This window comes from Lactuca sativa, chromosome 5 (assembly GCF_002870075.4).
Source record: "Lactuca sativa cultivar Salinas chromosome 5, Lsat_Salinas_v11, whole genome shotgun sequence".
Classification (NCBI taxonomy): domain Eukaryota; kingdom Viridiplantae; phylum Streptophyta; class Magnoliopsida; order Asterales; family Asteraceae; genus Lactuca; species Lactuca sativa.
Genome location: NC_056627.2, coordinates 130,721,468 through 130,734,727, shown reverse-complemented (window position 1 = coordinate 130,734,727; position 13,260 = coordinate 130,721,468).

The window sequence follows — 13,260 nt, the reverse complement described above, 5'->3', positions numbered from 1 at the left end:
AATATCATTTACATAGGAAATGTGTTTAACCCTCATTTCTAGGGGAATACCAAATACCTCGCATCTAGACTCACCACTTATCACGACTCACACATCCATGAAACTTCCATCATCCCCTACAGTGCTAATGCATGCTAGCTGAACATAACGATGGACCCAATAGACTTTCGAATATCCGATCCTACCCGAAGGCCGAATCAACATTCTCAGGCTATACGGTCTTTATTATGCACAACCGTGATGCATACATTAAACATCTACAGTTATGATGTCAATTCCACATACAAGAAACCCTAGGCTAATAGGCATCATGCAATCAGACAAATCTATCATGTGATTCCTGAAGATCCCTAGCCTAGCACTAGCATGTTGTTCTAACATATCAGAATATCTAATAACTACATGGTATTTTGGGGTTTACTTACAGGCTCTGGCTGATCGTACCCTCTGCATCCTCCATCCTTTATTTTGAAAACCATTTTAAAACTTATTTCCCGAAAATCTCCTTGATTTGAGACTGGATTCACACGAGTGTTCCTCAAATTCACTCAAACCAAGGCTCTGATACCAACTTGTAACAACCATAAATTTTACGCCAAATTTAAACTTTTTCAATCATAAATAAAAAACTACATAGCATTGTTTACAAAATGTTTTCAAATCATTTTCCATCAGAGTGTCCCAAAAATTATAACATAAGGATGAGGAGCAATACGGTCACACCTTCGCCTTTCCATGATCTCCAGAAGTACCTGAAACAATAAAATGAAAACTGTAAGCCCGAGGGCTTAGTGAGCTACCCCCAAAATACCAATACCACACTAACAATACCATAACAGTAATAATCAATCAATCAACATGCATACTGGGTCATCTGCCTGACTGGACCACCCTACCGGGCCTATAGTTTGTCTGAATCTATCCCGAGCCTTCGGTATGACTGATCCGCTACGTGGGCCTACAGTCTCCCCGGACCGCTCATAGGGTATATTGGCCTTCAGCACAAAGCAGGACCGCCTCAACCCAGCCACAAGCAAATAACCATGTGCGCATACTATCATATACAGGTGTATACAAACATCAAACATATCTGTCACACTGATCATCAATCATAGAATTCTCCTGTAACTAGAGTACCCACCTAGTAGGTCACTAACACACCAATCCCTACGGATCATGTAATGCCCGTAGATCAGGGCTAGTCAATTTAGAGACGATAAGCGTCAAAAATCACTTTTTGGGAAAGATTATTTAGAAGGAGTAATCTTAACTAAGATGTAGTTTATGTTACGAGGTTTCCGAATATACAAAGAACGTCCAAAATCCGAGTAATAACGAAGACGTTATGACCTGTCCAAGTTTCGCGACAGAACTGATACGACACAGCGCAGCGTAAATAGTGAACTTACATTAGAGCGATATTTATCCAAAACAATCTAAATGAGAATTGAATATCTCATCGATAGTAGTGCAACGACGGAAAGACGGACGAAAACGGACGTCAAACGAAGGAGTTATGAGTTTATAACGGAGTTTTCCTGTCCCGGCCTACTGAAAATAATATATAAGTAATATAATTATAATATATTAAAAATAAAGTCAAAATTAGCCAATGGAATCTAAACGAGAGTTGTAGAGCATAATCTCACCTTCGCGTCGAAATAAAAAACGTCGAAAACGGAGTTCGTATGCAAAAGTTATGAGTTTCTGAAGTTCGGGGCGCGAAACCCCAAAACTTTCAGATACCACGACATGGCAAGCAGTGCCATGATGTGGCCAGTCTTCTGACACCTCCGGGAGTCCCCTAGATGCAACTTGCATTGACGCATGCAGTGACGACCAAGCCCACGACATGGAAAAAGGTGCCACGATGTGGCAAGGGCCAATTTTGCCCTATAAATAGATTTGAAGGGCCAGCCGAGTTTGGTTGCTCATTCTCTCATCTCTCACCCATATTACCTTGATTTACGTGTAAAGAAGTACCCCCGAAGCCCCGATATCATCCCGAGACCCGAAGCGAGTCCCGAAGCCCGAAGATCCCAAGAAGTGAAATTCCCGAGCCGAAGCTCTGCCCGCGAGGAGCCCGGTTTTTGTGAAGATCTTCCAGATCTACCGAAGAATACTACTTCTGCAAGTCGTAGTGCTATCTGATCATCTTCAGATCGAGTGAGTGTATACTCCCTTTCACAAATACGTTTTTAATACAAGTATATTTTGAATGTATTAAGTATATGTTTTGTGTGAGTGTGTAGTTACTTTCTTCTAACTCATAGATAGGAGTTATTCTCTATGAGATATGTGTTATGTGTATGTGTCTCATATATTATTTGGAATGTGTATTGGATGAACATGCTATACAGGTTTTAAACTATGTATAAAAGTGTATATTTATATCTACGAAAATGTTGGGTAGAACATGGGTAGATGGGATAGTTGGTGACTATGGAGTTAGCACATATTGTATAAACCTTGGTGACTATGGAGTTAGCGCCTACTGTTAAGTAAACCTTGGTGACTATGGAGTTAGCGCCTATTGTATAAACCTTGGTGACTATGGAGTTAGCGCCTATTGGATAAACCTTGGTGACTATGGAGTTAGCGCCTATTGTTTAAGCCTTAGTGACTATGGAGTTAGCGCCTATTCTATAAACCTTGGTGATATGGAGTTAGCGCCTATTGAGTAAACCCTGGCAACGATGTGACTTCGTGCCTATACCTCAGGTCAATCCTTAAGAATGAAGGATAGATGATTCTTAAGGTAGATCCTTAAGATAAATGGAGATAATGGGGATGGGTAATTGGGTTGATTGTTTGATGATTAAATATAATAAATATATTATTGTGGGTTGAAAACCCTATATGCTCACCAGGCTCCCAAGCCTGACCCACTCAGTTTTCTTTGCATTACAGGTAATGGCACAAGAGTATAAGTTGGTGGAATTGACGAGAGATTTTGGATTATAGATCAGTAGTTATAAATAACTATTGTAAGGTCTATTTTATACTTTTTATTCTTTTGGTCTGTATCGGAACATGACATCCTGAGATTTTGTTATTTAATGAAAATACATTTCTTTAAAGAAATGCTTTGATAAATTCTTATCACATTTTGTTTTGGGAACAAATTCCGCAACCGTTTTCTTTAAACGATTACTCTGATTTATAAAACAAAGCATAAACAAATTGGTCTTTTCTGGCCGTGAAATTGGGGATGTCACAGATCATAAGAGCATAACATACTGTCTACCTCGATTCCGATCTAACAGATCATAACCACATGCAACATACCATAACAATAACAACTAAAGGGGCCGGCCTTGGTGCCGTAGACCCTATCAATATATTGAGGATAACTCACCTTGCAGATGTCGACTCGAAAGGCAAACTCCAACTCTCGGTTCACTTGACACGAGCCCCACCTCCTATCGTCATATCACAACATACTCATAAGTCCATAACATTATAAGGTACTCCATAACCCACTGGTCAACCCCTAGTCAAAGTCAAAGTCCTCAGTCAAGGTCAACAGTCCATGTTGACCTTAACTCGTCGAGTACCCTTGGCTACTCGCCGAGTTCTATGAAGTACATTCCGACTCGCCGAGTCATCGGAGTGACTCGTCGATTTCCTTTGATTCTCGATCAAACTTAAGGTCACCCGTCAAGTTCCCTCCTTGCAACTCGACGGATACACACTCATATATATCCTAGAGAAAACTCATCCGACTGGCGGAGTTGTTCTTCAACTCGTCGAGTCTTATGGCGATCTTCATCAGACTCGCTGATAAAACTCTCCCCCACTTAAACTAAACTTCATCCTTGAAGTTTGCTATGGCCAACCGCCTGCGATCTGCTTCCAATACCCACCAATTATCCCAACACCAGCTGCCTACCTTCACTGGTCTTCCACCCGGTCATTCTGACTAACATAATCCTTGAGGATAAAAACCTCGGGTCAACCCTGACCCTGAACAATTTAGAAACACAACTTACTCAACCGACAATCCTTCTGGTACTCTCTGAGTACTACACTTGAACTCATAGGGGTTCACCCCCTTCTTTCCTTACGCGATTCCCTTGCCTTCCCAAGGGGATGCTCCATAACCAACTATTTCCTCTGTCACTGTGAAGATCCTATCTTCACCAATCCATTATTCCCGCTACTTCCAGTACAGGTCATTATCGCCAGTATCCACTGGACATTTCTTTCTACTATAATTTGGTGTCGAGCACTCCACAATCAATTAACTGAATCCCACCATGGTTTGCTTACCTGCACTGCTATTGGCTGAAAACTCTGCTATTCCATATTTACCTTCCGGATGCACTGAGACCACCCTGGTCCTTACCAATCTACCAATATCTGGATTACCGGCTCCCACCGGTCGCTAGACCCAACACAACTCCTAGTCGCTCCCAGCAACTTCGAAGAAACTTCGACCACCTATAATTGCTCAATCTATTCTGCCATTCAGGCACTACAATCTTGGGATCCCTGATCCCCTATCTTGACGCTAAGGTCCCTACCAGGTCCCACCTATGCTGATAAAACTCACGAGCCTCGCCCACGGGTCCCACCCGCCTCTAACCTTCTAGTCCTACTTGTCTAACCACTCTCGCTCGGTCCTCGCCCATGGGTCTCACCTAACCATATTACTGAGCAACCCTGCTCTCAGGTCTCACCTATAATGATAATCTCAGACGGGCCTCGCCCACGGGTCTCACCCAACTATATCCCAGAGCGGCCTCTCCCAAGGTCTCACCTCTGTAAGGCTACACAGACAAACTCCCTATCATTCTCATCCACTGCCCATTCCTGATCCCTAACTGATCACTAGGAGATAAGGTCCTCGCCCCAACTCCGCCAACGAAGCTACTATGGAATGCTACGGCTTACCTGCAGTCTTACATCACCTTCCATCCCTAACTGCTAGTGAATGCTACAGTTACCCCGTAGTCTTACAACACTTTCGACCACTGACTGCTAATACGAAGGCAACCCATGCTATCAATTCTCAAGATCTTCATTCCGACTCTCTCGAGTCCTACAGGTGATCCACCAACCTGAATTCCCAACCACGCTTTAACCATCACCAATACACGCACTAGCTGAGGGGGGGGGGGGGGGGTTCTTAAACTCCCAACCCTAAACTCCTCGATCCATCAAACGCTGAACTACTTATTTTCCTTCTCGGAGGTCGCGCACTCATTCTGGGTCTGTGTGCTCCTACCTTTGCACACTCGGAGGATTCTCCCCCACTTCGATCCTGCTTACCCCTTGCTGCTCAATACTCAAAAGAAATCGCAATCCTTGCTACCATTCCATAATCAAGCTGCTGAGGATCCCAAGCTTACCATAGCTAGGGATCTAACCAATCCATCTCTAAAACTATACCACTCCGAACTAGCGAGACATACCAAGTCCCTCCCAAGCATGCTACAGTTACTGCATCCTATGCAACCTTCTCCAATAGGACACATCCCCTAACTACCATACAAATATCCGAGGTATGCAGATGGCATATAACATAATCACAAGCAAGCCACACCATAATACTATACTCATACCAAAATGGATGCAGAACCATAACAATATAATCATGCACAAATAAAGGAACTGAAAACGGAGTTCACATACATGCAACGTCCGGCGTTGCTCGCGACTCCAAGGTAGCCATCTGAAAAGCGCTGCCTCCTACCGCAGGAGCCTCTGCATGGCCCTGACGACCGTCTGTGATCCTCAAAGTTGCAGGGGCAGGTGCCATCACCCGTCCTGTTGAAAACAAAATGGGGCACTGGGCCTTCTTGTGGCTCCACTAATTGCAATGAAAACATATCAAGTCTGATCCCTGTGTGGCGGTAACAGTACAATCCCCGCTGAAATGACCAGTCTGACCGCACTTGAAGCAACCAGACTCACCACCGCTACCACTCCTGCACGCGCCCCCGTGTGCCCTGCCACACTTCCTGCACCGGCTGTAGTCCTGATAATCCCTCGATCTCAAATCCTATCCCTTGGGCCTTTTGCCCGAACCCGCGGCTACCTGAACCTCATCCGACTTCCTTTTCCGGATCTGCTCCAAATCAATTTCCCTCTCTCTAGCCCGAGAAATCATATCTTCCAGCGTCTTACAGCTAGATCTGCTCACGAACTCCCTGATGTCGTCCCTCAACATCTCATGGTATCGGGCCTTCTTCATCTCCTCATCCGTGACATACTGCGGTACAAGAAGAGCCCTCTCCCTGAACTTGGCGGTGATCTCCGCCACAGTCTCAGTGGTCTGCGTCAAATCCTGAAACTCCCGTGCCAACTGCTACACCTCAATAATTGGCGAAAACTCCGCCCTGAACCTGGCCGAGAAATCACTCCAAGTCATCGCGTACAACGCGACATCATCCCCCAAAGCATGACCAACCTCTTCCCACCAATCCCTCGCTCTGTCCTTCAGAAGACATGAAGCGAGTCTGACCTTGTCCCCCTCGGGACACCGGTCGTACGGAATGCGTTGGCAACATCAGCCAACCATCTGCTGCTAGCGATGGGGTCCCTAGCCCCATGATAATATGGTGCCCCACAAGCCCTGAACTCTCGAAATGTCAAGGTACGTGCTCCCATCAAATCCATCATCTCGGTACGGAAGGCTCCCAGCCTCTCATCCAAGATCTCCAGTATACCCTCCTTGACCGTGCCAAAGATCACAGGAGTCTGGTCTAGAATACTACGCGTAACCTCAGCTGATATCAACTCCCTCATTCGCTCCTCAAGCTGCTCGGCTCCTGAACCCGAGCCTGATCCCTCTCCAGCGCCTGATCCGCCCGCTGGTCTCTCTCTCAACGTCACCATGCTGAAAACATCATACATCCACTATCAGAATACTCATCATTGCTGCGAGACCAAACACACACCCTACCAGGTTCCCGGTCTTGTCTCGGCCTTTCCCAAATCGAGTACGGATCCTCTGCTTTCAGTAGTACGGGCCCATACTACCTTCCACATCTATCCGTACTTTCCTCGGGAATTGCTTCGACTCCACCAGGTCCCTTATCCACTACTACTGCTCCCAGCACTATCTCATCCTAGGCTTGCCCTAGGGAAACCTCTGACTCAGCTCAAACCAGTCTTCAGCTGCTGAAGGTCTCCTTGTGATGCCAATTAGCCATTACCTGAATACCATCACATGTGACGAGGCTCAGATAATCCTTCGAGTAAAAGACTCGCCCCTACAACAGTTGGACTCAGATAAGAGCTGCGCAATAGGGCCAAATCCAGTACTTTGAGATTATTCAACCCTAATCACATGCGACGTGACGTATTCACCTAATGGCTAACTCCCATCACTCAGGATCCCACAATGCACAAAGCAAGCAGCATTCAGACAAGGGGAAATCTAACCATAACATACACAAGCAATCATATCCACATAGCAAGAATCTAAACTAGCATGCAACACACACTCATAGACTCACACAAACTCATAAACTCAGACATAACCTAAACAGGCTATCCTACTGCTGTCTAATCAGCACTATAATGCAACTCAAAAGCACATATAACAGGCACAAAAGGCATCATCCCTAGATCCTTAGTCCTAATCTAGCATGCTGTTCTATTAACTGATAATCATAACATAAACTTGTATGGGTATTTTGGGGTACTTACTTGAGCTCGGCTAATTGCATGCACCACACCCTTTTTCTCTTTTCAAAGTTCTTTTCTTTCTGAATTATTTTTGCTTTTCTAAAACTGTTTTCTTTCCCAAAACTCTCTTTTTTTACAAAACTGTATTTTCATTTTGAAAACTTTTATCCGACCACTTAGTTTGAGTTCATGCACACCCGAGAGTACGCCTGAATCCCTCAAACCAAGGCTCTGACACCAACTTGTAACGTCCCAAATTTCAAGACAAAAAATTTCTTTTAATAAACCATTACTTAAAGTGAAATCATCGATTCAAAACACAATCAGAGTATTAGTTTCCAAAACACATGTTCGTTATCAGCATAAAACATTCCCAGGCTATCTAGTCTATGGTGTGTGCCATGCGATCACCCCGAGCTCTTCCCTCCGCTACCGGAAGTACCTGAAACCAAAACTGAAAATCGTAAGCACGAAGCTTAGTGAGTTCCCCACCCTACCACATACCATGCATAACCACATACTATACATAATGGGCCACACACGCTATCCTAGGCCTTGCCCCTACCTCGGGCCTCGCCCGCTACAATGACCCCGCCGTTCCAGGCCCCACCTGGCTTCGAGCCCCGCTCGGAAATAGATCTGTTTCACTCAGGCCTTGCCTATCACAGGGCCTCTCTCGCTAACATATAATAGCACATAAACATATCACAACACATAAGCTAAACACATACTAACGGATCCTGTCCAAAGGCCTCGCCTATCCTGGGCCTCGCCCTTATCCTGCTACTGATGAGTCATGGAACCCCGTCCATGCTCCTACTGATAGTGAGATACGGGCCCAGCCCACACTCACTCTTTACCTAACTTGGGCCTCGCCCCTGATCTGCTGCTAATGAAATGTGGAACACCATCCACACTCTGCTATAGGTGAGATACGGGACCTCGCCCACACTCACCTCCCTACCAGGCACATACAAGTATCACACAGACAACAAGTATAAACTATCACATAAACCATTCCTTGGGCACCCGCCCGCTATCATTGGACCTCGTCCTGAATATCATACTATCATACTGTGCCTAGGGCTAACCCCCGGGTCTTCTACTCATACTACATGGGCCGACATTATGGCCGTAGACCCATTCACACAAAAAGGGAAACTCACCTGTACTGGCTGAACGCACTGATGATCCCACTAGTTGCTGCCCGACAACTCTCTGAACTCCTGCTCCACTAGCTCCCCGAGCTATCACTATCAATGCAACACTTAGTCTGACTGAGCCCCGAAAGACAACCAAGTCAACTCTGGTCAAAGTCAAAGTCCTGGTCAAAGTCAACCTCCCAGGTCAACCCTACTCGCCGATTTCATAAGTTCAGAGTCCTTCTAATCGCGACTCGACTCGCCGAGTCAGTCCATGACTCGCCGAGTCTACCGATTTCCGAGTCCTGATTTGTCTGACTCACCGAGTCTCCACTCGACTCACTGATTCGAATCTCAACTCGAAGGGTTTTGGGGTTTCGCGACCTGACTCGCCGAGTCCAAGAACAGACTCGCCGAGTCCAAGACAACCTTCATCAGACTCGCCGAGTTGTTCTTCAAACTCGCCGAGTTCCTGCCCAACTTCATCCGACTCGACGAGTTGTTCATACCACTCGTCGAGTTCCTCCTCATCTTCATGCTACTCGCCGAGTCCACTCAAAGGACTCGTCGAGTCCATTTAGATCTTCATACATGTAGAGGACTTTTGAGTCATGCATGGACCCCAAACTGTAGATCTACCCTTCCCAAGCCTATTATTCACGTAAAGTTGCAAACTTTACGTGTAGAGAAGGAGATCTAGGCAAAACACACCATAAACTAGGGTTTAAGACAAAGTGGCTCCATAATCAACTCATGGGCAGATACTTTATGCTTCTCAGGACCAAAATATGCTTAGATCTGAAGTAGCAACTCCAGATCCGGCTTCTAACTCGAATGGATGACTAACTATGGCTTAAAAAGCCCCAAATCTCACAACCATAGAAGATCTAAAGGAAGGAAACGACTTAATACCTTCAATACCTCAGAAAGGCTCCCCAAACTTCAGATCTAAGGTGAATCCTTGAAGCTTCAACGATTCCCCTCTTTCTTCTTCCTTCAAATCACCCAAAAAATGGCTTGGAAGCTTGAATGCACAACAATGGAGACTTAGGGTTCGATGTTCTGGGTGAGGCAGTAAAGGAACCCCAGGGGAGAGAATGAGACGTTTAAATAGGCTCCAAGTACCGAATTTAGGGTTTTCGTCGTACAGACTATGTCACACCCCCAAACCAAGGATGGCGGAAACGTCCGGGGGTGGAGGACTTCATGTAGAGTATCACAACAACGAGTATAATAGTGCTCAAAGTAAATACAACCATCATAAATATAATTGAAAAAGTTACACCAAAGTATATGTTTACATGATTCAAATCAATTACATTATAATACAAAATGAACTGTTCGACGATTTATCATCCCATCCTCAAAACGTGGTTGATTTCCTGTTTCACTGAATTCCTGAGAATACAAGTAGTTTTTGAAAAGTGTCAACACAAAGGTTGGTGAGTTCATAAGCTTTTGACAGTAAGAGTTTGAAAATCGATCTTTGTAAAGAGATGTATGTTACCAAGAAAAATCCAATATTTTCTTTATAAAAGTTATGTAATGTAGTCTTATAACCGAAGACCAAATGTATAAGTAACCTCTCTTACTAATAGAAAATGATATGTGTTTAAATTGACATAAACGCGCTTTAATTAAATGAAATTCCCGTAAATTCTTATGTTTGTTAATACTTTATGTATATGTAGTCCTAAATCTCAGGACCGAGAAAATAACAAGTATTGTCCATACTTAAAGTTATAAATGTGGTTTCAAATGATGTGTAGTCATAAATACCAAAACCGAAAGTATACAGTAATATCTGTACTTATTGAGATAAAAAGTGATTTTAAAATCGACATAAAACCCATTTAAGTTTTATAAAAATCCTGTACACTTTATGTATTGTTATATCCCTATGTGAGTCGCTAGAATCATACTATGACTAAATGAACCTGCCACGACGTTTCTCAGGCATCGTAAAACTGAAATGACATTTGTCACCCGTAGACCTGCAGGTCCCACTGTAGCTAGCAGCAAGGTGTGGGGTGTCAAACCCAATATAGATCTATACACAACTATCACGTTCTCCCTCCAGGAGACTCTGATTATAACTAACAGGAATTTATATCCCACACTCGGACGTACGGAAAGAGATTGTCTCACAATTTAGGTTAACAAGTTTACGAGTTGTGTGCGTGAGTGTAAAACCTTTCTGTATGAAATGTACCCTTTTTGTACGTGTGTGTTATGTGATGTATCATAAACTATACCTATTATAGTTTTATCCAAAATGTTTGTAATTTATAAGAACTCTTTTATGAAAAAGCGTTAGTGTTATGAAATCTATTAAACTATGCTTATTATAGCTTATATACGTGTTCTAAATGAATGAATAATCTTATCATGAATGACTTATTTTCAGTTTATGATGATAAAATTTACAAAGAAACACATTCAATACTTAGAATTTATTATTATACACTTTGCTCAACATAATACAAAGTGTTATGAAAATTATATGATGTTAACTAAATTAGACCTTCCTGCACTGTTTTAGAAAAGCCATAGAAAAATCATACGAAGTCAAAAACTAAATCCGTAACTTCTGAGAGTTCCCAAAATGTGTCTAGTTTACTCATAATTTTTATCATGATTTTTAATGATCTTTAAATTGGGTGAAAAGGTCCATAATCACAGACTGGTCCGGATTGGTGTCTGAAATGATAGGCAGTTTTGTAAAATTCACCATAAATTGTAGAAAAATCGTGTGGAGATGTGCAAGTAGTCATTTTAAAGCTAAGAACTTGAACTACTTGCACCTAAAACAGTTTTGAAAACAAAAATGTTTAAGTCGTCCAAAACAGTCCGTGAATGGAGTGTACGTTTCTGATGAAGGCTGTTAGAAAAGTTTAGTTATGTTCCTGGTATTTTAACTTGTATTCCCCCCCTAAAAACTTGAGAAAACATGAAAATGTAGGGGTATGAACTCACCTTGAGTGATTTAAGTAGATAAGTGTTGAAGAAGAGAAGTGTTCAACCCAAGAACACTTGAAGAATCCCTTGAAGATTCGAAGCTCTAACACAAATTTAATGGAGTTTGTGTAAGATATCCATGATTTGAGTGGAAATAATTGAGATAATCATAAAGAGAATGGATTATGCTTACCAAATGTGGAGGAAAAACTCAAAATCAGCCCTTGAATCTCGAATTTCTAGAGAGAGAAAGTAAGAGAGGAAAGAGTTTGATCTTCTTGTGAAATGAGAGCAAATGAGAGAAGTGAGGAGAGAGGATGAATATTCAGCTCTCAAAAACATGGGAAAGAGTGATGATTGAGTGGAAAGGACATTGATGTGACCTAGGTAAGGTGGGGAGGTGTGGCTGGTCATAGAGTGGGTGTGGGAGTGGTTGCTTGTGTCATAAGGTAAAGCAAAGTCAACATTCCACCTCTTTGTACTTTACCCACTTGCTTTTATTATTTAAATAAAGATTTTTATGAAAATATGATTAAATTGTGAATATTTAGGATTTATTATGTTAAAATATGATTTTGGGTGAAAATCTCGCGTTAAAATAATTAAAAACGGGCCTTAAACGTAAAACTACGCGAAAACCGGGAGAAAATGAGTTCCCAGCGAGACCTCTCGGTCCTAGGCCGAGGTTCGGTCCCTAGGCCGAGACTCGGTCCATGCTGAGGATTGTAGCCGGAAACGAACAGAGGGAAACGAAGGGGCGAGGAGGCGAGAGGAGGCGAGGAAGCGAGAGGCGAAGGCGAGGGTTCGGTCCGGAGATAAAAGGCGAGAAGTCAGACCCGAAATGAACCGAATGAACAGTAGTGAACAGTACCTTCGGGTTCGGTTCTTCCTTTTAAGCGAGGTTCGGTTCCTTGCTCTCGGGTTCGGTTCCTCCTGGGCGAGGTTCGGCCCTGAGAGGACCTTCGGCTCAGGAGGGTTCGGTTCCTAAGAGGGGTTTCGGTTCCTAAGAGGGGTTTCGGTTCCTTAAGTCCGTTTTTCGCGTAGACTTCCGTTTTTGGGTTGTTTCCGCCAAATTCGAGGGTCGGGATGCCCCGAGTGATTATAGAGAGTTGGGAGAGATTTCGAGAGATTCCACATACTCAGAGAGATTTGGGAGAGATTTGACATACTTGGAGAGATTTCACATACAAAGAGATATTTGGGAGAGATTCCACATTCTTAGAGAGATTTGGGAGAGATTTGACATTCTTGGAGAGATTTCTCATTCAGAGAGAGATTTGGGAGAGATTTCACATTCTTAGAGAGATTTGGGAGAGATTTGACATTCTTGGAGAGATTTCTCATTCAGAGAGAGATTTGGGAGAGATTTCACATACTTAGAGAGATTTGGGAGAGATTTGACATTCTTGGAGAGATTTCTCATTCAGAGAGAGATTTGGGAGAGATTTCACATACTTAGAGAGATTTGGGAGAGATTTGAGATACTTGGAGAGATTTCACATACAAAGAGATATTTGGGAGA